This window comes from Oxyura jamaicensis, chromosome 2 (genome assembly GCF_011077185.1).
Source record: "Oxyura jamaicensis isolate SHBP4307 breed ruddy duck chromosome 2, BPBGC_Ojam_1.0, whole genome shotgun sequence".
Classification (NCBI taxonomy): Eukaryota; Metazoa; Chordata; class Aves; order Anseriformes; family Anatidae; genus Oxyura; species Oxyura jamaicensis.
Window position 1 is genome coordinate 71,653,172 of NC_048894.1, and position 27,263 is coordinate 71,680,434.

The window sequence follows — 27,263 nt, forward strand, 5'->3', positions numbered from 1 at the left end:
TTAAAAGAGGTTTAGATGTAGAGCTTAGGGATATGGTTTAGTGGAGGACTTGTTAGCATTAGGTCAGAGGTTGGACTTGGTGATCTTGGAGGTCTCTTCCAACCTAGACTATTCTTTGATCCTGTGATTCTGTAATTGACTAAAACAGTTCTCAGGTGAGAGGTCTGGGATTTTGCTGGAGAATTCAGGTTTTAATCAAAGCTGAGTATCAGAGCTTTGCCTGAGGCCTCATCTGTAATGGTGAATATGGTCATAACACCAAGCATGAGGAGAAGTTAGTAGGTGGAAGGAACAATTCCATAAGATATTATCTCCGGTCCAAAGGATTTCTCTGTAGAGATGGTTTTATGCTGATTTTTAAAAGTTTATGCTTATAAATAAGAAGGAAACCAGTGCAGCCTATGCCGAAGTCTTTGGGATTAATAGAAATGTATGCCTTAATTTTAAAAAGTTTCAGAGTTAGTTTACATAAATATTTCTGATGTTTTGGTTGTAATAAAAACCTTTTAATATAATTTAGTTCAAACAAGTAGAGGAAATGGTGAAAACATTCTGCTAAGCAAAATAACATCAGTAACTGACCAAGAAAAGCCTCATTTTAGAGATACTGTTTTAACAAACTGTCTCCAGCTATTATTTTTGTTTAATATATTTTTAGTTACAGGAAGATGCAAAAATAGTAGCTTCCCCTTATCCCTTTAAATGGCACAATAGAAGTATAGAGAGGGATTTTTTTTTTTTTTTTTTTTTAATCCCTGCAGGGAGCTACCTACCTTGTGATTCAGTAGGCAGGGACAATCGGAAATAGCTAAGTAAATGGTTTTTCTGAGCTAGACTGTGAACTTTCACCATGTGCTAGAAATAAACTCCACAAGTATATTCCTGCTCTTTTGGCTCTATGTTGTGCTTCTTGTACTTCTTCAGTATTCAAATGACTAAGTGCATGCCACAAACAAAGCGTATTATCACATAGCAAAATAATATATATATATCTTCGCTTTCCTTCAAGGAGTCACTTCACTCTCTTGTGGAGTGTCCCATGGACACTTCATAAAAGAAGACAGTGCAATGTATTCTTTGTAAACATATAAATAAAAACTTGGGGGGGGGGGGGGGGGGGGAGGGAGAGATAAGGGAGCATGTCTCAACTTTGTTTTTGAAGTTTCATTTATCTCTTGCAAATAAAACTAAGCCATGTCTGTTTTCATTGGTGATATTTTTCATGATAAAAGAGAGATTATCCAGTGTTATCAGTAAGAAACTGTTGCGGGGGGGGGGGGGGGGTTCAGGTAACAGCAATGGCAACATCAATTTACTTTAAGTAAACTGATTTTTTTTGATGGTGTTTTATAAGACCTTTTTTTGGTGAGAAACATGGGAATAAAGGTCAAGCAGTCCAAGGCTTATAGAAGAATTATGGCTCAGGGACAAAAATGTTACAGATTTTAGGCTGCATGGCTTAGTGTCTAATTCTGAAAAATATTTAGAGGCAGAAAGATGCAAGTAGTCTCTTTAATCCGTCATTAAAGTAAACTGAAAGTGGCTCCTAGGAATATATGAAAACTCCAATAGGTGTGATTGCTTTGCCTTGAATGACTCAGATGGTTAAGTTCTTTTTCAAAGTTACTTGGGAAGTTAGAAGTCCTTCCAATTGGCCCATTTTTTCCAAGATACGTAGCTAAGTATCTTGAACTACAGTTGAGTCACTTTGAAAGATAAGATGCTTTTATGTAAAACTCATGGGCTGTGCTCATTAGAGGAGAGGCTGGATTATCTGCAAAAACATGGAACTTAGTACAAAATCAGAAATGTGTTTATGGAGTTACTCATCAGGATAGGCTTAAATCAGTTGTTTCCCCAAAAAGGAAAGAAACGTGGAAAATAAGAAACACTATTTCAACAGCTTGAAGCAAGCTAGACCTTTAAGTATGCTGTGCTCATAGACCTATTCAGTTTTTGGATGGAATCTCCAAAAAGCAAAAGCAATATAACTCCATGCACGATGCAGAATAATTAAACTGCCAGACTGCTAGCTGATCATACTACACATAATAATTTATCAATTATAAGTCTTAAAGCAATGGGGTTGTACAAAACCTGTGAAGAGTTGTTGTGAGGAGTTTATGTGAGGGTGACTGAATCATTATGGAGATTAATATAAGACAAATCAAATCAAATCCCAGACTGTAGGAAATGGTTAATTTGGTCCAATAATTAAAAGCAAAGAGTTGGCACTGGCTTGGACCCCTTGGGGAATTTTGTTTCTATTTACAGAGTACGTAGTCTGACTACAGTAGTTATTGTCTCCAAGCAGAAACCAGACTATACTGTGTAAACAGTGAGTTGCCCAATAGTTGATAACCGATAACTGACTGCACCAGACTTGCCTGACACATTCACTAGACTGCATCTTTGGAATAGAATTGCTGATCTAGCACTTTGTAGGTGGCTTGTTTAGACTCAAAGGGTGATTGCACAGCTACACAATGACTTGGCTGGTCATTTTAAGGGACCAAGCTGGAAGGGATTTGGTCTTGAAATAGTTGGATCAAGGAAATATCAAAAATCTTTCACTTGGAAGTGCTATAGCAGCCCTGCTTATTCTGAGGTCTTTTCCACAGAAGAGAAATATATTGGTAGCCTGAAAAGCAGATACTTGGTGCTGGCGTATGGGAGAAGTACAGCCCTGTAGTCTGGAAAGGAGAGAAGTGGCTAAGAAATTCAGAATGTTTCTCTGTTTTCAGTTCCACCTTGAATGGTGCTGGGTCTTTTGATCCCAGGAGACAGAATAACCCTGTTAGAGGTTGATAAATTTGTTTAACTACTGATTTTCACCACAGTAAAATCATACAATTATAGAAACATAGAATATCCCAACTTGGAAGGGACCCACAAGAATCATCAAGTCCAAGAGTTCAGAAGAACACAGCCAACACAAGGATGATTTTAGTCATTGTGTCCCCAAACTCTCAAAGACCCTAGGACAGGAGTAATACAAAGGGGCTATGTAGCAAGGGACCCTGTGGAAAGGAAGGTGACAGGGAAGAGGAAGAAGGGATCATTTCTCGACAGTGACTGGAAGTGTTCTCATTATTGGCTTTGTTGAAGTTTTTCAGACTATCAGAAAACAAATGAAAAGCTTTTAATTCAATGCAAACTTTGGGTAAATGTTTAAAGAGCAATTCTTATCTTCTTCACAATAGGTCACCAATAAATTGGTTAAAGGGCACAGTAACTTTAAATATTTAGTGTAGGATGTAGTACATGGGAGGGAGACAAGCACCTGTATATTAAAGGCCTGTGGGAAACTGAGTTGAAGTTTCATGATGTTTTAAAACATCTCTTTGCAACAAATGCATAGACAAAGGATCAGATTTTAGGTGGTGTAGAATGTAGAATGTCGGTGTTGTACTAAAATGATGAAGGTGAGAAACAGGTGTATTATAAATGATTAGTCCGGAAACAGTTCCCAGCCTGTAAAGGAAAATGGTAATTAAAGGCATCAGAACTTTGTTTCCTATGGCACCATTCAGTATTTTGTCTATCTCAAAATGATGATACATTTTATATCTATATCTTGCTGTAGTGCAAGTGACAGAATTTGACATATAAACTGATGAATTTAATTGGTAGCAAAAGGCACTTTGCAATATGAATACAAAATAATTTTCATTTTGATTTTCTAGTCTTGAAAAGACATCAACACTATAACATAATGCAGGTACTTCTCTTGAAAAATGATGCTTGGTTAAAATGTGCGTTTCTGAAATAGTAATTTCTGTTAATTTTCTTCACCCATTGATTTAACCATCAAATGGAGAATAGAGACTGTAACTGGAAAGTCAAAATAAACATTTATCAAAATTTGCATGTTTTTTTTTCCTAAAATTGTGTGGAATAGGTCAATAATAGATGCAGCAGATTTTTAATAAAGTGCCATTAGAGAGTCCCAGAAATCCATGCATAATTTATAACAATGCATTGCTTATAATCAAGTATTGCATATACTATCAATGTACGTGACATGCTTAGGACTGCTATTAAGAATCTCTTAGCTATTCATAAAAGTAAAAAGTACTTGTAAATGGAATAATAAATAATACATGTCCAAAGCCTTTCTTTATTCCCAGAGACATCATCTTCACCACAATCAGCCAATTACTGTTACTGTTTGCAGTCCCTTGAGTAAACATATTCTAGAGCCTTCCTATACTGTGTAGTTTGGTTTTAGTTGGAAGTTTGTTTAGAAATCGGTTGCATGTTTCCAGCTATAATCAGATGTTCCAGTCCTCAGATTAAGTGTTTCTGTGAAATCAAACTCTATTATTGCTTTTCTTCTGCATTGTGGGGTGGTATGTAACTGTAAATACTGTTTGAACCACTGCAAAATGACTCGTAGAGTTCTTTCTAACACTGATAGAGATTCTGTGCATCTCTGCAACAAGTTATTTATCATTGTCATTTTCTGAAAATCATAGTCTAATAGCTTCAGCCTAGGGCATTCAAATCATTCAATATGGACAATTCATGTTATTTTTTCTGCTTTTGTCTTATTTTGACAGTCTTTGTGTAGTAGGATTTTCTTCCTGGTCATGCCTTCCCTATTTTCTTCCTGATCATGCTGTTGTCCCTATTATGACCACCACCACCTCCTCCAAGTTCCTCTGCTGATTTCCTCTTCGAGATCATCTCCCTGGTTGGTACTTTCAGTCCCCAGTAGGTGAAAAAATGCTGAGATTCCTCGTTCACCCCCATAAAACAAAAAGGCTCTGCCTTGAAGCAGTTGCAGTGAAGAAATTGCACTGTGAAAAGAAGAACAGGGACTTATATTCAGTTCATACTGAAGTCTTTGTTGGGCAGCAGGAGTGACATTTAATCCCTGTCAAACTGGATTATCTTCTGTCTGCTGGTGTATTGGTTAAAAGAGTCAACAGATCATTAAAAGCATCCTAAGGAAGGTAATTTCTCTAAAAACCAATTTTAAATCCCTATCCCTTAAGAGTGCTTTTTTTTTTGGTTGGGGGTGGGTTTGGGTGGGGGCATTAGGGTTAGGATTGGGGGGCGGTATAAGGTAGGTCAAAAAAAGTTGTAAAGAAATGATTAATGAAACAATAGCCAGTCTGTTCACATTCATTTAACCTCAGATTTTACCACACACTAAATTAAATAAGCTTTCTTTCAAAGTTGTATGCAAACAATTGAGCCAATCCCCAGTATTCCATAAAAACACAGGATTCTGACATAGGTCCAATTCATGGTGTCCATTTCAAGCATTACTAGTTTGATCTGTCACTCTGACCCTTTGCTACGCATTACTGTTCCTAACACAGATTCAGTAAAACAATTTCTGTTTACACTTTTTGATGCTCCAGTTTAAAGTTGTCATTTAGATGAACTCACCTTCAGAGGTAGCTCAAACAAAAAATCCAGGAGTGATGGAAGCATAGACACAATCATCTTCAGCTTCTGTTTGCCTTGGGCAATAGCATAGACAGCTGGGAACAGCAATGCTTAGCTGCTACCATTAGATGCATGGCCTGTCCTTGATCCAGTGCATAGTATGCCCTTGATAGGCCAGTTCTGTCTTAAAAGTTCCTTCTTTCGTAGATAAATCAGAGGCTATGCATTCCCCTTTTATATTCCAGCATGTGACCTTCAAAATCAGGATTGTGTATCCTGCTTTGAAGAATGATTGGAAGATACAGTTGGAGGAGAGTTTTTATCTATTTGAATTTCCTGCAGGGAATTGATTCTCAGACTTCAGAATTTGGGAGTTTTTGTTGTTTCAATTAAAGGGCTATATCTGTTGAAAAGGATGTGGTATCCAGCTCATAAATGGTATGGTAAAGGTGACAGGGAGGCATAGTAGGAGTGTGGACTACTAATTTATCTTATTTGTAGAGATTTACTCGTTCTTGCCTGAAAAGCCACAAGAAAAACTTGTGAGCTAGCTCTTATATTAAAAAGCAACCAACTTCTATTTCCCAATCTTTTTTTTTTTTTTTTTTTTTTTTTTTTTTAATGGCTCATGTTACAACTAGTTAATTCTCTCTGGAAAATAAGGAAATGCATATTGTAAGGGTGCCAATACATTATCTTGTAATGAAGGTTCTGGGGGGCAGAGATTTTAGTAACAGTCACAAGAAGTGCTCTTGCCAGGACTCGGGATTTCTGGGCTTTGGCTTTGAAAGCCTATGCCCTTGGGACCCCCCTCCACATACACCAGAGGGTGGGCTCCGTGCCTGTCTTATTTTTTAGTTGCATTTACTTCTAAAAATCTGCTAAACATTTGCTGTCTGTTTTCTTTTGTTCTTGCTCTGTCTCTCTCTCATTTAGCTTTTAAGACTGATGTGAGAACTGTCAGAGCAGGAACTAAGATAAGATTTTTGTTAACTTTGTAAGAGTTAGCTAAGGTAACAGATCCAATACTCCTGCTTTAGGCATCATCTGAAGTTTGTTTACTAAACACCTCAACCAAATGCGAGCATATGAAATATGTAACAAGTAATGAGCAGGAAACATATGTCGTAGACTGAAAATGTGTCTTTGAATCATTGAAAAAAGGCTTTGGTTATTAAGTGTTTATTTTAAACTCTCATTTATTGTGAATTATAATCATGTTACCAGTATAGAAAATCATTTTTACTTAAACTAAATTGAATGCACTTCATTATCACATCTTATGCACAAAGACTGACATAATGAACAAGTCTAAATTTTGTGAAATTGCATTGTATTAACAAATATTTTTAAAAAAGAAAAAATATTTTTTAATTAAAACTGTTCCTAACAGATTTTTGAAATATAAAATGCACCTAGCCTTGACCTTTGAGATTCATTGGTTCTTTGTAAAAAGTTTTTTTTTGTTTGTTTGTTTGTTTGTTTTTTCTGTCTTTAAAAATATGATCATTCTTGGGTTTACAGCTTTATGCTGGATGAAGGTACATAGAGATACAATGCTGTGGAAATTATAGGAAAAAAAAGGGTTCTGAAAAATGTGGAGATTAATTTGTCTGGCAAAATATTAAATGATAACAATAGAAGACTTAAGTCTAGTAGTATATCCAAATGGCTAAAGGCTTATGTTAGAAGTAGTATTAATAGACATGTTTTTCTTATCCTTATGTTACTTCTTAGGGTAGATAGGGATAGCTGAGTTTTGAAACAATTGTCATTCTTTCTTTCATGATACATTCCTCAATATCCAAAAGTTACATCAGCACATTGTTATTAGATATTCATCATTAGCAGTCTTCTCTTGGTTTCAGACAGATGGCAAAAGAGAAGTAACAGTGGGTCCAAATTTTACTCAGTTTCACTGAGTAATAGTTATATTGCAGCAAATTTAAAATAAAATAGCTCACAAATTACAGAATAGATACAGCACTGTCAGAGTAGCAAATCAGGAACAGGATAAGGATGCCCATTATTCCCGTTTCCAGTTTTATTAGAGGATTACTGTAAAATGTTGTTCTCCTGCTTTTCTTTTAGGCAGGCTTGTGCTGAACTAACTGTACTCCAACCTTGCTCTGGTGGGCACAAAAATACTTTATGGCTTCTGACACATGGCTGGATAGCCATTGTGATTTCTCTTGTGGAGCTGGCTGATAATCAAAATAAGCCATGAATAGTGGATAAAGTTCATGATTTTATTAAGGGCGGACCCTTTGCAATACTTAATTGAAAATGACACAGAACAGAGCAAAAGTAGGCACGCTGTGCTTTGTTCTGGGACACAACTGGCCTAAATTGAAGTGTCGCTCAACTTCTTGAAGGTTTAGCTACCTCCATTAACTGGCAGACTAGCTTAAAGATCTATTAAACCATTTTGTTGTGCTCTGCTGTATGGCATCAGGATTAATATCTACAGTGACATTTCTTTGGTATTAAGTCAGGCTGTACAGCAGCAGTTCCATACTTCAAACTTCTGCAGCAGGGAAATTTCAAGGCAGTACTGGAGGAAGCCATAAATTACTTTATAAATGCGCTTGGAGATGGTTGTTAGATTTTTTAATTATTATTATTATTTTATTTTATTTTATTGGTGTAAACCATATGCATTTTTAATTCAGAAAAGACTAAATACTGAATAACAAGAACAGATCACAGTTTAGCCTTCCTATTGGCTTCAGCCTCGGGAGATAGTTAGACACACTTTTGTGGAGGAAACAAAAACATAGTGTTTTTCACCCTGAAAGCTGACACAGCACTTCTTTTACTTCTAGGCATAGCAGGAACATAAGCATTTGTGGTTTACTGATATAAAATAGGTCAGGAATAAAGCACAATTAATTACGTGTATCCCCAAACCCTGTAGCTGAATGTATTCCACTAGGTATAGACACTGTTTTTCTGGCTTCAGACTTATTTTTTATTTATTTTTTATTTTTTTCAGCAGACAGTATATGTAGTTCCTCAGATCTCTGGATGCACATTGCCCTATCTTCACCTGCTCTGTCTATTGAAATTCATTTTATCTGTTTTGTGACAGATACGCAATTGGTTTTACCTTAATATTCCTTAGAACTGAAAACAAGCTTTGTTGAGCTTCCCTAACAACAGTTCCACCAGCCTAACAATGCATTTATTACAATCAAATGCAAGAGGCTTGTAGCCATTTAAAGGCAAGATTATTTCTCATGGGCATTGTCCCAGAAGTGGGAACAGTTGCAAGCGGCAAAAATATGCTCCCTTGCAGTATCAGGCATCACAGTTTTCTGCTTCTCAGTGTGATCGCTGTACTGCCTGTAGATTTCAGTGCAGGGGAGGTACCTAAAAACTCCCTCTCCAGCTCCCTCACCACCAGCATCCGAGCTGTGCTGAGCTTGGAGCCTGGGAAGAGGGCTGGGAGTGATAGGGCAAGTGCTCACAGCTTTCATAAGTGCACCACTTTCACCTCCTGCAAGAAGTGAAGCCATCCCAAGCCGTGTGGCTGTCACATGGCAGGAAAAGTAAGGGTTCATCCTGCTACCTGTTCTCTAAATAGATGTGCCCCATGACAGTAATTAGGGAGGTGGCAGAGAGCAAGCACCTCTCACATCCTGGCCCAGAGGTAAGGAGGGTTCCCTGGGGGACCGAGGGTCCTTACTGCCTCTGCTCCAAGCACAATATTACTTCTTTATCACACAGAGAAAAGGCATCCAGCTGTTTACAAACCTCTTACTTGTAATGCCAGTTTATATATGTCTGTGCCTGTATGTGGCCTTCTGTTTATGTTTTGCAGTTACCAGTCCTTAGGGCTCTTTGGTCCACACCCAAGAACGCATCCTTACTTGTGCCGCCTGGTGCTGTTTCTTAGCCTGGCATGTACAAAAGGCTCCTTTCTGTGAATGGCTTCTGTACCTTGGTGGGTTTTGTAGAGTTAAATGAGTGCCATGGAATTATCCCCAGTTCTCTGCCTCTTCTGCTCAGTGGAGATGATCAAAGAATGTTCACAAAATGTAACCCCTTTTCATAAATGTGTTGAATTTTTGGAACATTTCAACTCGCTCCACTACTGAGTTCTCATCTGTTGTAATTTCTCCTCCTGGGCAGGAGAAAACCAAAAGGCCAACCTTTGGACTGGGAGCCAATGGACTAATTTGTGTTTTCCAAATGTTGCATGTTGCAAGAGAAAGAGATTTTGTAATAATTCTGGACATCGTATAGCCTTTATGAACAGCCTCACTTATTACAGTTATTATTTCCAGAACTCATCTAGAGAATTAAAAGCTCTAGTTTGCTCTGTCTAAACAGAAACCTCACTGCTAGAGAAATGATCTTGTGAAACAGCTCCAAGCTCTTAGTTCCTATTTTTACCACCAAATTTGCCTGCAGCTGCCAGTTTGAATTACTTCCATCTTTTCTGTGCTTAGAACAACTAAGGAAGTAGAGAAAAGAAAAAAGAGGATCTGTAGAGATTTGCATTCTTTAGGAAGCAATAAGAATTTTCATCTCTGAAAGCTCGGTAAGTGCAGAACGAGAATGGACAGAACAATTGATTCTTTCCTACATTTGTCCTTGTTGGTTCCTCCCTTTTCCTCATGTAACCAATTGGCTCATAACCATTGCACTATAAATCTGTAGTCTATCTAGGACAAAAATTCAAGTTAGCTTCCCACAGTGATCTTATTTGACTCTTATGCATCGCTGATTTTTGCAGGGTTGAGGAGTTTGCAATTTGGAAAAAAACTTTCCACATCCTTATTTAAGAAAGCAGTGTTTGGTTTTATAAAACTAACAGTTACGCTTTTAATGTTTTATGTGATTAAGAAAACGTATAGCATAAAATGGCATGGGGCAAACCCTTTAGTTTTGATTTATAGAGTCTGATACATGTTGACCTCACTCTGTCTACAAAGCAAAGGAGCGTGTGGGTTTGTCTACTCTTATCACTTATATTACAGCGATCAGTCTACTGTAATTTTTATCTGTTTCCTGAGAAACTGACAGTCTTGACAGTCTACTGGTTCTTGGTTTTTATCCTCTGTGATCCAAAAGATTGTGTTAAAATAATTGAGTACTAATCGACAATTTGATAGTTGTATCTAAAAGAAGGTGCATTTCCTCCCTACTGCATTTTATTACATATAAGTGACAGTTTTTTTTTTTGTTGTTTGTTTGTTTGTTTGTTTGTTTTTAAGGAAAATACAATGGAATTTCAGGAGTTTTACAGCAAGTGTCTCTCAAGCTTGGTCATTTCATGCATTAAATTTGGTTCCTGCATTTTCCCAACTGTGCTACAGAAAGAGAACTGATTTAAGGTTCTCTCCCCTGATGCATTCACAGTAAGGATGTTCAATAACTGTGCTATTTTTTCTCCAAATTTCAGTCATGTGACTGTCCTAAAAATATCTCTGCCTGCGATTTCTGGCTTTGTAGATTTGCGGTATTTTGGGGTAAGAGGAAGAACATGAGAAGGGGCTTGCAGTAAAAACTGCTTATTAGAGGCTCTTTCTCTTTAAGGCTGTGAAACCTCATATAAAGAAACAGATATTAATTGACAGAATTAACTTGAAATAATACTGTTTTTTACATTCTAACAGCATGTTCTACATTCAGACAGCTTGGGAAAAGTAGATATCTTCAGAATCCTTTGAACTTAATTTTTAATTACTTCTATTTTAAAGAGATAAGTTTAGATGAAAGGTGGAATTAGGAGGCTATTTACCTCATGCATTTATCTTCTTTCTCTGGAGAATGGAGGTAAGGCAAAAAACCTGCCACCAAGGCAACAGGTTGACCTATGCCAATAATACAAATATGACCAAGTACGAAGTATCAGTTTAAGGAGGGGGGGAGATCCTGGTAATTTTACTAAATAAGACACTGGAAGAAAATACTGTTAATGAGACTTTTAAAATATGAAAAAAAAAAGGGCTGTGTGATGTGTCCTTGCTAATTTAATGCAAAGGGCAAAAGACACATCAGGCAATGGTGAAGAAGATAGAATAGCACCTGCTGAGAGACAGATTTACAAACTAATAACCAAATGCTTTCATATAGGGAGAATTCTGCTTTCGTAAGTTTCTGATGAACAGACCATCAACCTGAGGCTTTGCATTTTGTCCCAGCTGAGTTTTTACCATTAATTTAATAAAAGCTGAGACCAGTCAGAAGATAATCTGTACAAAATATGTTTTTCGCCTGCCCCCAGTGAAGTTGATGGAAGACTATTGAGCTGATTTGGGAAGAATCTGTCTCCTCTTTTAGATAGAAGATTTGTACATCCCCTCCTGGTGGATAATATCAATTTTCAAATAAAACTCCAGTGAGGATTTACCTAGAGAATACCTGTTTATGCTATCCAGTGTTCCTTATGCAATACCCATAATTTTTGAATATTGTAAAAGCTAAGGAAATATATATCTATATACACATAAAACATGAAATACATTTAGTGTTGTAATATCTCTGTTATCAATACCTACCAGAGGTTATCTTGCATTACTTTATAACACAGTTCTTGGATAAAGTAACACAGCATTGTATCAAAAGTGGCTTTAATTTCTGATGACCATTTATTTATGTGGAAGCTCAGCTGAGCAACGAACTATTTTTTATTTTTATTTTTTCCCCTAATAAATGCATTTTTTTTCAAGTCTGGGATCTCGAGAGAGATAATTTTATGACAAAGCACTCTGCTGTTATGTATGACTGAAAAAGTGAACTGTAAATCCAGATTGTCTGCAAAACTGGAGATCTCAGAAAGACAGTTGTGCGTAAAAGCCATTGGTATATCAATGCTGGATTTAGAGGCTTATACGTGTAGGCTAGGAGGTGCTATTTTCACAAAGTAGAAACTGTACAAGAGCTAGCAATAGAAAAGCTAAGGAAAGAGAATCTTTGTAACCTTCCCAAGGGAAGCAAAGAGAGAAAGCTGCATTGAGAACACCCTGCTTTTCTATTCTTCTTATTACTATCCTGTGTCATAGTAATTTTCAACATAATTCTTAACATATTAGCCAGATTTTTCTTATCTGTTTTCTTTTCTTTGGGTAGAATTTCTGCCTCATACCGTATTTAATATTAGTTCAGAATGTGTCATGCAATTTTATTATTTAAAGCTCTGCAAATAACCTAAAAAATCTTGAATGTTATCCTTACAGAGAATACCATCACTGAAAGTCATATACCTAGGAAAAAACTGGTTTTAGGTGCTTGTTCATTACTGGTCAAAACCACTATGATATTGTAGAACTATGGCTCTCAAGAACCAAAAATGCAAGAGCCAGTAATAAATCTTACGTTTTTGTTTTAACAGCTTCCCAGTGGACAGGACAAGGAGGAGTTGTATTAAATTTACAGATGATATTAAACTCCAAGAAAACACACAACTGTGTGCAGAAGAATTAGGGAGCCATGCTGAAAGGCTATAAAAAAATGCAATGCCTGATTCTGAGTGATATAGGATACATAGATGTGTGAGTAGAATATCCTGATCTGTGGTGATCATTTTTTGGAAGTATATTTAAACTCATTACTCTGTCCATAACTAACTAGTAAATACTAGGAGCTTCCCAGCATAGGAGGAAGATACCTGATATGAGACTCTTTTCTGCATATCCCTATATTGCATAAAAACTTCTGCATGATCCCTTCTCTGTCCCCTGATGATCTGACCACTAGCAAATCCCTGGACTAAGTGCACTCTCTGAGCTTCTATGGAAATGCTTATGTTTATGTTGTGTTTGGAACCACATGCATGGATATAGTTGTCCATTGTACAGGCAATTAGAGTTTGATGCCCAGTGCTTACAGAGCGTTGGGTGCTTGGCCAGAAAGTTGCTGGAGATTTAAGTTGAGCCATCATCTAATTCTTGCCTCAGACCCATTCCAGCCTTTCTTCTCCACTCCGTAGAAATGTTTCAGGTTTTTCAGAGACAGTTGCAGTATTATGCACCTCTTGCTGTCTCAAAATGGGATTAGGCATGTTCCTTTACCCCACAAACCATCCACAGGTCTTCCTTGAGGTAAGTCAGAGACAAAGCATGTTGGGAACATGCCTTCACTCTCCTTCAGGTCCCTGTGGACACTGATGCTAACAGCAGTCCTGTGTTAACTGGGAGAGATGTGCAGGCATGCTCTCTCCTCAGGCTTCCTTCTCTCTCTTTTGCTTCGCACAGTCATTAGCACTGCTTGCAGCCATACGTACAGTCTAAAAAGTGCAGAAGAGAACTGAGAACTGTTCCCTCTGTGCTGTTTTGTCTGGCCCCAGCATTAACTTTTTCATGTAGGTGTTCCTGATGCTGTTGTTCTGCTAGTGATCTGGGTTCCAAAAGACTGGGCATATCTCAGGGAGCACACCAGGAACCCTTCATATCTGGGAACTGCCTGCCTAGTTTCTCCTGCTCTCCTCTCTAGCCTGACCCTACTGCCTAAGATGGACTTACGAAGACTTGAAGAAAAACTGTCTTCTGCTATCTGCAAAAAACAGTCATATCAGAAACAGTCATTCATATATGATTTATATGAATCATACTCTGTTTTACCCTGGGTAACTTTCTAGAAGGTCCCCTAATCTGGTTCTTGTTGGCATTATCAGTTTATAAGTGGAGTTGGAGATTACAAAAATAATCAGTTTTTGGAGCTGGGATAGCTTTAACCTCTCCACTTTCCATAGGATGGTATCCCATAAAAAGAGAAGGAAAGCTTTATGTAGAATTTACATGAATGGTGAAGCCTCCAGAGTCTGTTCTCAACTTGCAGGGTACGCTGGAGAGTTTAGCATATTGAAAGCAGTGTGACTGATGAAGAATATGAAAGGCAGAGAAATATAAGTGATAATAAAGTAAATCAAAGCAGAGGTGAAGAGTGGAAGATGAAGGAAAGCAGCTCAGAGGAGCCTGTGAGAACAGAAATATGTCCTTCCCTGCTCTGTACAGTCTCTAATATAAATGACTGTCTTGGGGCTGTTCAGAATGAGGTAACACTATGAGAGAATTTGTCAATGAAGGTGTAAACAGAATAAAAATTGCAGTGCTGCAGCAGGATTGCAAGAGCAGAGTGTGAGATACATTATCTTTCATAAAGGTTTCCTTCCTAAATACAAAATCGGCAGTTTAAGGCCTCTTTCTCGAGAAGCCTTGTAAAACCTATAAATGGTCTGTAAAAGGTGTGCTAAATACAGGAATGGCATGCTCCTTAGGAAGGTGGCAATGTCCCACTCAGTTGTGAAGAGTGGATAGAACAGCACCATGAAAATACGTATTTGACTCTAGGACTATTAAGAAAATGGAGCTAGCAGGGTGCATAAGAATGGAAACTGAACAGCTCAAACAAGATGAATGGGTGCAGAGGGAACAGAAGATTCGTGGATGCTGCCACTTTTGTTCAGTTGCAACTCATGCTCAATCCACATTTCCTCAAGTGAATGCAAAAGGTACTGCGATAAAAACAGTAAATAAGGTTTTGGCGAGGCAAAAGCATCCTGTATCTTACATATGCAACAAATAAGACATATACCAAAGAATAACTGTGTGACACTGGCATTGAGACTGTGGCAATAGCTGTATTTACCTGCTGTGTACTTCTCCTTATAGCAATATCTGGTTACTCCCAGAAAGGGTAGGGAAAAAGAAATGTTGTGTTTTACTAGAGGCTACTCTTAGGAAGTTCAGAGCTGGATTTCTGTAGTCACAGAACTGTAATGCATTGAAGAGGGGTGGGGAGAGAAGGGGGAAAAGAAGCCAGGATTTTGCCAGGCAGATATAAACATATGAAGTGTAAAAAGCAGATATAAAGTGTGAAAACATGTAAATTTCCTTCTGAATTGATAAATCATTCTACAGTAATTCCCTTTTTTGGTAGAAATACTGGGTAAAGTGAGTATCCAGAACCTGGAACTATGAACCTGAGTCTGCAAAGGCTTCTTTCAAATCTGAAAATTCAGAGAAATCAGGAAATTTTGCTGGAGGCACAGAAAATGATCTTTTGGGGTGTGATTTTTTGGCTGAAACCTCGGGTGAGGAGAGGACAATATTAGTAGTTACGTAAGTTTCCTAAGACTTTATCTCTGTCTGAGTGCTTGTGTCCTGCTTCATAGAAACTCCAGGTCCTACCATTTCTTTTTTGAAAATTTCAGGGAATTTTAGCTTGGGCTGAGGTCAGTTTCATAAAAATATTAGATTTTCTGGAACTCAACTCTGTTTGGGGAAAACCCCTTCTAATTCTGGTCTGCCTCACTTCCTCTTTCAGTGATTATTCAGGCCTACATCCTTACAGGTATTTAAGTATGTAGCCTCTAGCTAAGGGCCTAACTCTCACCAAAGTCAAAACTATTCTATTATTTTATTCTATTAGTTTTTGGACTGCTGTTTTTTTTTATTATTTTATTTATTTTATTTTATATTTAGTTTATCTTATCTTAGTTTATCTTATCTTAGTTTATTTTATCTCAGTTTATTTTATCTGTTTATTCTATCTTGGCTTATTTATTTATTTATTTGAGTTTCTGTAGTTGACAGTCTTGTTCTCCTTCTCCTAACCATATTCATTTAAACATCTGCTGATCTGAAGATCCTCATGTCTGTCCCTGTCTGCAAGGCTCTACAAATATTTTATGAGCTGTGCTTTGGCAGAGCAAAGGAGCTCTTTGTAACAGATAAATTCACAGACCTTGACTCTAAGTGATTTATCCCACTTCAGAGTGTAGAAAATGTATAATGTTTTAGTTCATGGTGTGTACATTTCTGCCAAAAGTTTCTGGTCATATGGAGTTCTAAAATGCATAACTTTGACCAAAAGACACAGAATCCACCTTTTAAGCTAAATGCACAGGCAGGGAGAGTCAAAACAGAACTTTCAAACATGTCCCAGTATTTCTTGGGCCTGAGTTCTAACACTTTACTCTGTCATGAATTAGTCTGTGAAATTAAAAATAGAATACACTGTACAAACTATTGTCAGTCCTTGGCACCTGAGCATCTAGTTCTAATCTCGCAAATGATGTAATTGGTTTATAAAACCTGGTAGTGATGAAAGAGTTTAAGTGCCGGTTAAAATATGTTAATAGATGACAGTGAAGGCAGGCTTCATTACTCTTTTTTTTTTTTGTTCCAGCTTATCTATGACTTTATATAATTGGGTCACTAGGGTGCTTGCCATACAGGCAGTCAAGTGATCTCTGCTTGTTATCTTGATGCTTTCTCTGGTAGATCTCAGTCAAAAAGGAGAATGGCCTATACTCACTCCTTTTCTTCTCCCTTTCTCCACTGTTGACACATAGGTGTTCGGAAGGAGGACAGACGTTTTCGCAACGAGAGCCCACCCCTCCCCTCTTCTTCCTTTTTCCACCTTTTATTGCTGAGTGTGACATCATATGGTATGGAATATCCCTTTGGTTGGTTTAGGTCAGCTGCCCTGGTGATGTTTCTTTCTCACTTTTTTGCCCACCCCCTAGGAGGGTCAGAGAGAGTCCTGATGCTGTGCCAGCACTTCTCAGCAGCAGACACAACACTGGTGTGATACCACTGCTGTTCTAGCTACAAGTGCAGAGCGCAGCACTGTATGGGCTGCTGCAGGGAAAGTTAACATCCCAGCCAGACCCAGTACATGTGATTGTTGTATTTAAGCAAATTTAACTGATTTATGCTTTCTATTGTAATTTATTTGTGCTGGAGTAAAAAAAATAAAAAAGGAAATATTTAAAGATTATGTTCCTATATCATTACTATTATCAAATGTGTCTTAATCAGTCTCTTTGATTTTAGTGAATCTAAAGATGGTATTATTTAACCCTCACTCAATCTTGTGTTCTGAAGTGCACTGCTTGAGTTTGATGCTGTGGTATTATTTTCGTCATTAAGGATTGTCATTTGCTGACTTGTCTTTAATGTAAGACCTCCATTCTTCTGACACATTTCTAATAAGAGCATGAGAAAAATCTGAATGAAAACTTGAGAGCAGCACTTGTTTGGAGAAACAGTAATTAAGATGGGTTACATCTTATGACAGAGTACCAAATAGCACTCTGACTAATAATCTTAAATCTGTTTTGTATACAGATGGTGAAAAATAGATGCTATTTTAGCAAAATAAGATTTCTGTCTCCAGACTGTGTTCAAGCAAGATGTGATGAACATTTCCTTCAGCTGTAACACTGCAAAGATTTACATCTGTTTTCCATTACTTCGATGGTGTTTTTAATAAAGAAACTTTAACTCTCTCTTTTTATAAAATTTTCAATAAATACTCCAAAAAAGTAGTAAAATCTGGATTAATTTATTAAAGGTGAGGGAGGTTGTTTTGTGGTATTGTTTTTATTTTCTCTCCCATTTGATTTCCTTAAAGAGCACAGACATATACAATAGATAGAGACATATACAATATAGTTAACTAAGTTCAGCATTTGTCATTTAAGCTTTCTTCCTTTTGGAAGTTCAGCTATTTTAAAGAAAATCTTAAATATAAAATCAAGTAGATTTGAAGCTATCATATTGCATCGTCACAAGACCAGTTCACTCGATGACCATATCAACTATCAATCTGCTCTGGCTCTTAAAAACTTCATCCCTCATGTTTGAATAACATGGGCATTGTTTTTTTTTGTTTTGTTTTGTTTTGTTTTGTTTTTTAATTTCTTGTAGTACTTACAAGCCTATTTGCCGTGCTTCTGCTATCTAAGGATATCTGATGCTGAGGTGAATTCCAGCAAAATTGGGCTGAACGGATATCTGCCGATAAATAAGAGTCTTGAACTTGGTGTTTCATTTATTATTCAGCGGATGGAATTCTTTCTTTTATAAACAGAAGTTGTTTCTCTGCCAGAATTTAAGACTTGTCTAGGTATGTTGTGAAAAACGAGTGGATTGGTTGGTTGAATTTTTATTTATTTATTTTTTTTTCAGATGCACTTCCCTCTTTTTTTCCTCAGAGCTCTGAAAATCTCAAAGGAAGATTTGATTTTTGCTACACAAATAAGGTATATGTGATGTGTGCCCTTTTTTACCTATAGATGGCACAACCAAAAGGGAGAATATTCTCTGTAGTGCAAGACAGATGGGCATGAATATCTGAAGAGTGGTTGTAGAAGAAGCTTTTGTCTTCTGAGCATCATCCTAGACATCATGTTGCATGCAGGTGGATAAAGGACGCGGTTTGCTCCAGGGATGTACCATCAACAGTTTCTTACCTTTTGTTCAGAGTGGGGAAAGACTCTGAAGCTACATTTCTCTCCTGAGTTTTCCCTAGTAAATTTGCAGTATTTGTATGTTCCTATAAAAGCTGAGAAAATAATTCTCTTTTTAAAAAAATATTATTATTATTTTTGCCTGTTTCGATAAATGGCAGAAACTTTTGACCATAGCAGTAATGTTTTAAAATAATTGTGCAGTGCGCTTGAAAAGTTTTTACACCAGCAAGAACAGGGGGTAAAGGTCAACAGTAGAGGTGATAAATGACATCTTCCACAGTTTGCAAGTCTGTAGAAGACTTCCTCTTTTTCATTTCATCAATCTAGTGGTGCAGACAGCAGTAAGGCTAAAATGAGGTTAGTTCTGAGATAGATTGAATCTGTCAGCATGCACTAAACTTTGGCAGGGTTCCATAACAGCCTGAAAGTTGGTGAACTGCAATGAAGAAGCACTTTCATCGCTATGAACTAGACATGTCAGCATGCTGACGCCTAGGATGCAAAAAAAAAGTGAGCTTTCGTGAGATACCACACCTGCTTCCAGTAATGAATGATATATTACTTCCTAACTATTCTCTTAAACTGAGTCATGTTTATCTTTTACCTGACTCCATGATAACTTTGAAGCTTGGATTAAGAATTTTTTAAAGAGTAATTCCTATTCTCAGTACCACAGGCCTTGGTAGACAATAATTACAACCCTATCAACTAAATAAATTTGTCTATCAAATTTCACCAGTGGTTTGCAATACTTGCACAACTGTATCATTCATCTGTAAGTATATGTATCTGTAGCATTTCTGGTTGTCTCTTTAAGTTAATCAGCGTGAATTTGGATGAAAGCATACAAAGCACTTATACTGGAATGATCTCTACTATGATGTGGGTAGCTTGTTTTGTTAAATATAGAATAGAATGGGATTTGTTTTTTGCTAATTTGAAACAAATGCCACTGTGTCATGTCACCTTATATTCCACAGCACTGAACAGTATATCCTGGCAAAATGCAACATTGGTTCTGGTTTGGCATCCACGGAAAATTAATTTCTTCCAACCTAAATATCTACATTTAATTTATAGTGGTTAAAACTGATCAGGTTCTACTGTAGAGAGTCAGGATCAATAAGGACATAACAAATAAACACACTTTCAGCTGATCAGCAGGTATTCTAATTCATCAGCACTTTTAAAGACTTTTACTGATCTTTGTTCAAATCTATTTTAATAGGAGCAACATTAAGAAAGATTGGCACATAAAACATAACTGCAGGAAATTGCTATTAACAGCAGGTCTAATAAGATGCAATATGGAAAATTCATACCACCGTTTGCAAAGACTTGAAAGCAGGAAAACAGGCATGGAATAGATTTGTAGGTTATTGAACTAAATCACAGATCACACAGATTATTTCCTTTTTGTTTTTCTTTGTTTTCCTTTCAAGGAAACATAGGAGGTTTTTTTTTTTTTTTTTTTTTAAGACGTTTTATTCTGCCTGTAGAATGTCTATCAGAGGTTGTCCATAAATAGAGTTTATGCGTGCTACTGAAACATATACTACTACTAATATATATGCATGCTTGTTTGAATATATGAATGATTTAAAAACACAATTTAATGGTGGCTCAGCTCTCTTCCTCTGTTTTTGTCCTAAAAGAATTTTAGTATACTTTCTCGGGTTCTGCTTCCTGCTAGCTCTGTAATAATACCGATTTTTTTTTTTTTTTTTTTTTTTTTTGTAATGAAGTCCCTCTTAGGTAATTTTAGTCTTTTTCAAGAGCTGCAGGGAGAAATGCTTTTGTGTGCTTAGTGTGTCTGAATTAGCAGAGTGCAACAAAATTCAAACCAGTTGTATGAGGCTGCATCACCAGTCACTTCCCTACAGTTGCTCCTTTACACATCTGATCTTAATTTGATCCTTTTAGTCTGTAAAACTGTGCTGTAAATTCACAGTTGGATATTTCATGAGAATCTCAGCATTTGCTTTTCCTTTCCAACACCAGAAACACAAAAAAGACAAAATTGAGTGAAAAAATGTAAGATCATGATAGAAACTCTATAATCTTCAGCTCGATTTAGTTCTACAAACAGGTTAAGGATTAAATAAAAGATGTGTCTTTTTATATGGTAGTACAAATTCACATATCCTTTGTCCTTTTTTTTTTTTTTTTTCCGTATTAGTTCAGTCCTCTGTTCTACAAATGGCAATTCCATGCTCATTGCTGTTCAGGTCAGTTGGCTGCAATGCACTAAATGCTGATGTTGGCCTCAGGAGAGCTCAGTGAACTCTTCTGTTTCAGTTTGTTACCTGCAGATCTTGTTAGAAGGGGTTACCAGAGGCAGCACATCTTCGCAGATAGGTCTACCTAAAAGTATCCATAACTGTTTTAAACAGTTTTTGAGTCTTCTCATGTTCAGTGACATAACTTATAGCATACTGCAGTTGATGTAAAATCACTGAAAGATTTTTTAACTTTTTAATATATATTTTTTTCCCCCCGTGGGAAATCAGCTTTAGAAATCTTCATAGATGGTTACTGTTCTGAGAAGCATTCTGAATAGGCTGCTCCTATTTTCAGTTTTTCCTAGTGGTTTATCATCAAACCAGAGATTTTCAGATATCTCTCACCTGGTCTTAATCAAATGACATAAGGGACCTGTACATTTGAATTCAGTAATGAAAAAGTGGTCAAATAGCTTTGTTTCTCTACTGCTCTGAAAAAGATCTCTGTGGTCTTTGCTACATGAAATTGCATTTCTGAACATGATATGAAAGAAATGGCTTTTTGACCCCAATTAAAAATGCTCTTCAGTTTAAATTCCCACAGATTTTGCTCAAACAAATTTTGGGCATATCTTTTCAAGTTGATGGGGCTCAAATGTTGCTTAATGTTTTTTTCTTATTTAATTAATTAATTAATTAATTAATTTTTTACTAATAGCAGTGTGAACCTTTGACTTTGATTACAGGGGAATTAGGACATTAGGCAGAATCTATATAGTACCACTGCAGCATGTGATTCTGTGAGAAGTTAAGGGAGCATTAATGTCTGTTCAGCATCTTCTTTGCCGTAATTGTGCTAGAGACTTGTTTGTTTTCCTGGTGGGACATTAAACTTAATGCTGCCATTGGCGGTACTCCAAGTCTATGTCTCAAGGAGATATATATTTGTGAATATGTTTCTGAGCTTGTATTTTCAGTTTATCAACTGTACAGAGACATGTAAAAAAAGTTCTAGTAAGAGATCATCTCCTAGAAATTCTAGATTTGCGGAATCCTGTCTGATCTGAAGCCTGACTCTTGCTACTGCTTCTGACCAACCACCAAGCTTTGTCTCAGTACACCCTAAGGCTGGTATTTCTCTTCATGCTTGTGTATGTGGGGAAAGTAAGTTTGTCTTTCAGTTGCTATGAAATTACTGTCCATGGTTTCAGTTCTTAAGATAAGCTGGTTTAGGGAAACTAGAGCCTTAAAATAGCTCTAAAATGTTGCATTGGCAAGCTTTTGAAAAAGTGAACTGAATTCTGTGGCTGTTTTCAATATCTGGGCAATCTGTAATGTGCCCTGGGGTCCAACATAGGTTGGGAATGTTGAAAAAGTTCAGACTTTTGTTTCAACCCAACCAGCAGGTCTATGTTACTGCAACAAAGAGGGGCAACCTGGCTTTTTTAATGATGTGAAGTTGGGAAGCACACTGAGCTAGAGCTTGAAGAGTTCCCACATCCTGTAATGTATGTGTATTTACCATGGACGAGACTTTCCAGATGTTGAACCTGTCTCCATGTCGTGCTGTGGTCTCAGTTGTTGAATCTCAGATATGTCAAATCCTTCTGATCCTGAGAAGTGACTAAGCACTTTTCCTACTTAGCTTTGGCAGCTCCTCCTTTAACTCTAAGACCACTTTCAGACACTGTTGTTGTGGCAGCAGGACCTTATAATGTCATTATACAGACTTTGTAACTAGTACCACAGCCCCCATCTTTATTGCATTTGTTATCTTCTGTGTTTTTTTTTTTTTTTTTTTTTTTTTGGTCTTTAGTCTAAACCTAAAGGTTTTGGTTACACATTGGTTTCTGTTATCTGTGCATACACTTCCAGACAGGAAGTGCCAGACTGGGGCAAGCTCTTCCTCTTCATTAGTGTCTTGGCAGATATTAAAAAACAATAGTTTTGCTAGAATGAGAGCTAATGCCTTAACTAGAATAGAACAGCTTAGTAAATTATCTTGGATTGTTCCACTGTAATTTCCTAGATAATGTTAAAGTGTCAAGCTTCAGCTTCAAAATGAACTCCTTAAGGCATCCTGATGATTTAAGTAGAAATATAACATGTCGTTCACAAAACTAAGGTGGGACGCTAAAGCAAGAGACACAAATTACAAAGATGTCGAAACGTGCTGCTTCAGATATTGAAAGATAGACTGATGGAGAACTAGAAAATATACAGAAGAAATCATTTTGGATGACAGTGCTAGATGACCAAATAATATTTTCTATCTCTGACTTGTGGAAACATAAATATCTCCATATATACAAGGAACCTAATGCCATTATCCTGAACATAAACTTATGAATTGCTCAGCAGAGTTGAGATTTTGCATCTGGCTGTTCAGGGGGGTGAAGGTGGGTTGTAACAGTACTTTGAACTTATAAATCATATTTCACCCTAATATTTATACACAACTTGTTTTTCAAAAAGGTTTTATAAAAAGGAGAAAAAGGAAAGAAAAAAATGCTCTGGGTAAAAGGAACTGAGCTGTACATTTAAAAGAGTTGACCATCTCAGAAGCTGGTTTAAATCAGGGTAATTCCATAGATTTGTAGCAGCTGGGCAGCTGGCCCAGAGATTTGCCTAATATGAGACCAAAGCCCTGATAGATAAGGAATTCCCATCAAAGCTTTTGAAGCTCATGTTATTTTTTTTAATTATGAGACATCTGCAAAAATAGGATGGAGAAAGCTGAACGGTTTAGATCTCTTCCTAATTATAATCTATTTTCCTCTATTGAATCTACTTTTTAAGGATCTTCTACATCTATTATTTGTTAGCTAGCACACACAATTACCTACAAAACAAAGAGTAAAATGTGTGTATTCTTCCATTGGGGCCCCTCAAAAAGGACACAAGCATAACTATGTTACAAGGAGCATGTAATGCTGTACATTCAGCTGAAGAATTTGGTTCATGCTCTTTTCTTTCTGCTAGCCCTCATTTATAGATACATATTTCATTTTTTATTCTACTCTCTTTTCCTTCTTCTTGTAGTCATGGTCTCTCTGAACTGTGAAAATAGCATATCTCCTACAGAATCAATTTCTTCTGCATTTTGGATCACAAAGTATATGAATAACTCTGAAATGACAACTGGATTTATAATGGCACTTAAGTGTCAAATGCTGGATTTATGTGGCAGTTAATCGAGAATTTTCATATGTTGTAATACACAAATACACAAGACAAATAACAGTGTGTGTTTGTGTGTGTGTGTGTAGCAAAACACTGAAAATCAAAGATTAAAGCAAAAAGCTTCAGGCACTATTTTTTCCCCCAAGATGCCGAATTCCCACAATGGAAGAGATGTTAAAAGTGTTTGGAATTAAAATGACCTAAGTGAAAGAGAATAGCAATTGGTTCATAACAGTTTTGAAATGACACAGGGATATGCAGATTTCTTAAAAGCCTAGAAATATTGTTGGAGACATTTTTAAATTGTTTTCAAGCAATTGTTTCTCTAAGTTACCTTTCTGCACACAGCTATATTTTAATATTGAGATTTATATATTAAAATACATAAATATATGAATGGTTGTTCCAGAAAGTAATAAAAATTATATTTTTATGCGCAGAATAACTCCTATGGAAAGCCTAAATATTGCATCCAATGAAGCTAGCAGAATTCTCTGTTTTTTTTTTTTTTTTTTTTTTTTTTTTTTTTTTTTTCTTTTGGCTTAGACTTTCAGTTTACAGACATGCATGTTTTATGACACTGAGTCAAGAACTGAGACAACTGAGGAATAGATACGCATCTGTTCTGCCACCCTTGTTACAGCTGGAGATCATGGTATTCCGAGTCTGCCTAAACTCATCTTTAAGCTCTGACTTTGTAAGAATTTAAACATATGCGTGATTTGACACGTGTGAACACCAGACAAGTCAATGGGATGACTTACAGTACGCAAAAGTAAATAGGTATGTAAGTGTTCTCAACAATATGCTCTGTGTATCTTGTTTCATGGAGCAGGTGATAGAATTAACTCAGGTGTGTTAATGTTCTAGTCACTGTTCTAAACAGAAAGTTGCAATATATCTCTGGCCACTGAGAAATATTTGTGTAATATGATGGAAAGTGGGATGTATTGCTTATAGGAAAAGGGACAGAGGAGTGAATTGCCATAGACACATGTGGAGGAACTGGTGAGTAAGTTTTAAGTGCTTGAGAAGTTCTGGGCAGCTGATGTTTGAATAATTTTTGAGAGATTTGCTATAGCATGTGTCAGCCTCTGACACATTTTATCTTGGAGCAATGTCAGAGAAGGATGTCTTGAAAGAAAATTTAGCTGCAGTGATTAAATGAATCATTCAGCTAACATAAAAGCAGATACCAGGAGATTTAGCAGAGCACTGAAACACAATGAAAAGGAATTCATAAAAAGGCAAGGAATTCTACTTGTAATCTACCACTAAAATGCTTGTTTGTGACCCTTACTGGCCTACTAAAATGATTAAAAATATTAGGAATATAATTACAGATTGGTACTTTATACGTTACAGCTGTTGGTTCACTGAAGAAGCAAGAGAAGTTCCACTTGTATGGGTACAAATCCGCCTTGAGAATAATTCTTCAAGATTTCTTGTGAAAAGCATTAAGGAATTAAGTTTTTTTTTTTTTTTTTTTTTTTTTTTTTTTTTATGAAAGCATATTTTCTTCATCCATCTTACTGGTAGCATAAAACTTTTAGTGAGAAAGTTGGAAATGAAATATTTTGTTGAAGCTTATCTTTGTCTTCACAGATCTTTTTACACTCACTACTACTCTATAAAGTTCCTTAGCAGCTAATTTTCCAATTCCTTGTCTTTAGTGAAATTCCAGGAAACTGCTTGCCCTCCAACAACCTTTTCTCACTTAGGAGAGTAAGATGCTCATTCCCTTATGCTTGCTATAAGGGAATAGATAGAAGAATGGGCTCTTTTATGTGCTCTTTCATCCTTTCCTGTGACTGAATTTCATTAACTCCTACACTGTTAGAGTTACAGGTTTGTATCTGCTTCACTGTTAAATCTGTGTAATAAAAAGCCTTTTTACTTAAGATCTTTTATTTAGAAGTCTTTTCCAATATTAGGAAAGATAAGGTGTTGTAATCAGCTCCTCACCAGATTTGAAAGCTTTCTGTCAAATGGAAATTCTCTTAAATAAGGGAACTGCTCAGTAGGAATGGAACATTATACAAATTGTCATAAAGGCATCAATCATCAGATCAGCCTTTGTCCACGTATTTTTTTAATGGACAGACTACACATGGTCCCTAGAAACCTCAATTTCTCAGCTAGAATTATTTCAAACTGTGTTTGGGTTTAGACCACTACTGAGAACTAAACCCAGGCTGTAGCAGAGCTGGCTAAATATAGTAAAGGGTAGGAGAGAGGAGACAGTTGTACCTAGCAGAAAAAGAAGCAGATATGTCTATTTTCTGAGTAGTTCCCAAGAACTTCCTAGAGATGTCCAGGTCAAGCCAGCGCATTTTCCGATTTCTGCAAATGCTGAAGGGTTATGTCTAGCTTCAGATGGTCCTTGGCGTCTGTTCACTCATACTTGTTATTCAGTTATGTACCTTTTATATTGTATGGGCACATCATGCATGCGGTTGTGCCTCTTGTGTAGGTTAGACAATCTTCTGCCTACAATTCACAGGATGGCATTTAGTTGTTGCCTGGGAGGTTCCAAGTGGAAAGTGGAAGACGTAATTAAAACGGAGAACAAGGAAGACTAGCAATTTAAGATGCAGTGCAAAGAAAAACACAAACACACTTAGCCATTTTATCAGATGGTTCTGGTCAATTCTTGTATCCACCAGTGTGACAGCCAGTGGGTGTAGTATCCAATACGGCGGTCTGCTTTGGCAGAGAACTGAGCAGTGTTCATTAGTTGAAGTCTAGGTGTCTCAGAGTGTTTTCTAGTAGGGGTGGGAGTTGATTCAAAATAAGCAATATAAATTTTACTTTTCCATTGTGAGTGGGAGGTAGTCTGCATTCAGGAGCAGGGGATAAGTGAGGGAGTGTAGATTTGCTGCTGTTCTCATAGCTTAACCTAGCTAGAGTTCAAATTGTTGCAATGTAGATAATGGCATGGCCCATCTGAAGCCAGTTGAGCTGCATATAGTTTATATATACGTGTTGAGAATGTGGTCCTTAAAATTCCATTGTAATAGCCACAAATTTTTTGAGGTGTTTTTATATAAAATATAAATGCCTAGATATAAACCTGGAAACTATTTTTAATCTGAGTTTTGAAAGAGGGTATTTTGCTAATTCTGCATGGTTTTATCAAAGCTCTTCTGTTGATACTTCTAGGTATCTAATAAAACTGCTTCCTCTCCTCTCCTCTCCTCTCCTCTCCTCTCCTCTCCTCTCCTCTCCTCTCCTCTCCTCTCCTCCAC

General features: G+C 36.8%; 1 long non-coding RNA gene across 1 annotated transcript in view; it reads left to right on the top strand.

The window, feature by feature from the left end:
- The first annotated feature begins 9,848 nt into the window (after window positions 1-9,848).
- LOC118163166 overlaps window positions 9,849-27,263 on the top strand; it is a 90,773-nt gene continuing 73,358 nt past the window's right edge. Inside the window, exons 1-2 of the long non-coding RNA XR_004748884.1 lie at window positions 9,849-9,946; window positions 12,743-12,902. This is a non-coding gene — a long non-coding RNA (uncharacterized LOC118163166). The remainder of the gene's footprint in view (window positions 9,947-12,742; window positions 12,903-27,263) is intronic.